A 2,500-nucleotide genomic window follows, 5' to 3' on the forward strand; every position below is an offset into this window, starting at 1 on the left:
GCCTTAACCTAACCTATGTTGTGCCTTAACCTAACCTATGTTGTGCCTTAACCTAACCCATGTTGTCCCCTAACCTAACCCATGTTGTCCCCTAACCTAACCCATGTTGTCCCCTAACCTAACCCATGTTGTCCCCTAACCTAACCCATGTTGTCCCCTAACCTAACCCATGTTGTCCCCTAACCTAACCCATGTTGTCCCCTAACCTAACCCATGTTGTCCCCTAACCTAACCCATGTTGTCCCCTAACCTAACCCATGTTGTCCCCTAACCTAACCCATGTTGTCCCCTAACCTAACCCATGTTGTCCCCTAACCTAACCCATGTTGTCCCCTAACCTAACCCATGTTGTCCCCTAACCTAACCCACGTTGTCCCCTAACCTAACCCACGTTGTCCCCTAACCTAACCCACGTTGTCCCCTAACCTAACCCACGTTGTCCCCTAACCTAACCCACGTTGTCCCCTAACCTAACCCACGTTGTCCCCTAACCTAACCCACGTTGTCCCCTAACCTAACCCACGTTGTCCCCTAACCTAACCCACGTTGTCCCCTAACCTAACCCACGTTGTCCCCTAACCTAACCCACGTTGTCCCCTAACCTAACCCACGTTGTGCCTTAACGTAACCCACGTTGTGCCTTAACGTAACCCACGTTGTGCCTTAACGTAACCCACGTTGTGCCTTAACGTAACCCACGTTGTGCCTTAACGTAACCCACGTTGTGCCTTAACGTAACCCACGTTGTGCCTTAACGTAACCCACGTTGTGCCTTAACGTAACCCACGTTGTGCCTTAACCTAACCCACGTTGTCCGCTAACGTAACCCACGTTGTCCGCTAACGTAACCCACGTTGTCCGCTAACGTAACCCACGTTGTCCGCTAACGTAACCCACGTTGTCCGCTAACGTAACCCACGTTGTCGCCTAAACCTGCTCTGTAATTGTTATACGACTCGTTCAATTAGTGTAGTGTTGCCCACCCGCAACCCTCGCAATATAGTTCGCTACTCGCACTGCCCGCTCCCCTGTGTATCGCTTCATGTTAAACACCTTGCAAGTCTTGCTGACTTTCCACATGCTCCTGCTGTACACTGTAATGTGGATGGCAGCAGGACGTACATGCCGCCCCCCGCCCCACCCCTCCCCACGTCCCCACCTTGCCCCCTGCCTTCGCAAGCTGGTTGGTGAGAAGTTTGCATGTTCAATGCCCTTCGCATGCGACGTACTCAGGCTACGTTGTGGTGCGGCCTGTGTCAACTGTCCGCTGATGTCGTACGCATAAACCACAATCTGTACTGCACATTCGTCCTTATGTACTGAATGATACATCGTGGCACATGTGTGACCGTACAACGACTGCGCCCAAAAACGGCGGACCATACAGTGCAAATATTGTGCACGCAGCTACGTGTCGTCTCCCTATGAGAGCTGGATTGCAGTGTGGTACGCCATAGAGACGTGTGGGAGGAACGGACGCCGTGGATGGCGATCAGCATGAGCTGTCTGTTGATGTATTCGGGCCTAGTCGTCTCTCCTCAAACACCGTGATAGCATGGTGCACCGCGTTCCATATCTGCGACATGCTACAGAGACCGGTTGACAGTCGTTCGAGCAATGGACATCGCATACGTACGGGGGCCACCTTCCACGTATTGTCTAGGCGTGCACATTTTGTTGCGTGTATGTGGGCAGACGTAGTGTGGCGTGACACCTGACACAGGCATGCAATAATCGTTGAAGTTGCTAATGGCGATGGACGCCTACGTTTTCTGGTGAAGTTACGCAAATGAAGAAATGGTAACCCGTTGTGGTGCGGTTGTTCTCGCTAGGGGTGAATCGGTGATGGCGACGATAGGTTGAGGTACTAACCGGTTGTTCCAGCGATACCCACCATGCCGATGAAACTGAACGGCATCTGGGTGTGAAGCGATACGCGGCGGTGGCTGGGTGGGACCGTCCCCGGCCGGTGAGGGGGCGCCTCCCGGCGTGCTGGCCGCGCGGTGCGTGGGCGCACGCGCTACAGCCGGCTGGTGGGGGCGGCCAGTGGCAGGCGCGCCGGCCGACGGACGCGGCAGGCGTCGCAGCTGCGCGCCGGCGCACCCTGCGCGGCGCCGTGCGGCCAAAGTAGGTCCTCGCGGGCCCGGTGCGAAGCGCGGTGGACATCTTCAGTGTGCTGGTCCGATTGAGGACTGTGTGCGTTGAGGATGCGCCGCCGCCCGGCGCTCGGCGCCGCGACGCCGTCTGCTGCTCGGTCGCCCCAGCGGTTCTCGCTGGTGGTTTGTATCGCAGCTGTGCGGATGTGTTGGCGCGTGCGCTGTGCTGGGAGAGTTCGCTTCGGCACCCAAGTGGGGCTTTTGTCCTTCTGTGGCGCTGGCGTTGGAGCTGCTGGTCACCGTAGGTGGCGCGTGTTGTCTCCCGCCGGCAATGCCACGACAGCACGCTCCCGGGCCTCTGTCGGCAGCGGCAAGCTCAGTTGGGAGCACGGGTGGTCGCACCG

This window comes from Schistocerca piceifrons, unplaced genomic scaffold (assembly GCF_021461385.2).
Source record: "Schistocerca piceifrons isolate TAMUIC-IGC-003096 unplaced genomic scaffold, iqSchPice1.1 HiC_scaffold_954, whole genome shotgun sequence".
NCBI classification, from domain to species: Eukaryota; Metazoa; Arthropoda; class Insecta; order Orthoptera; family Acrididae; genus Schistocerca; species Schistocerca piceifrons.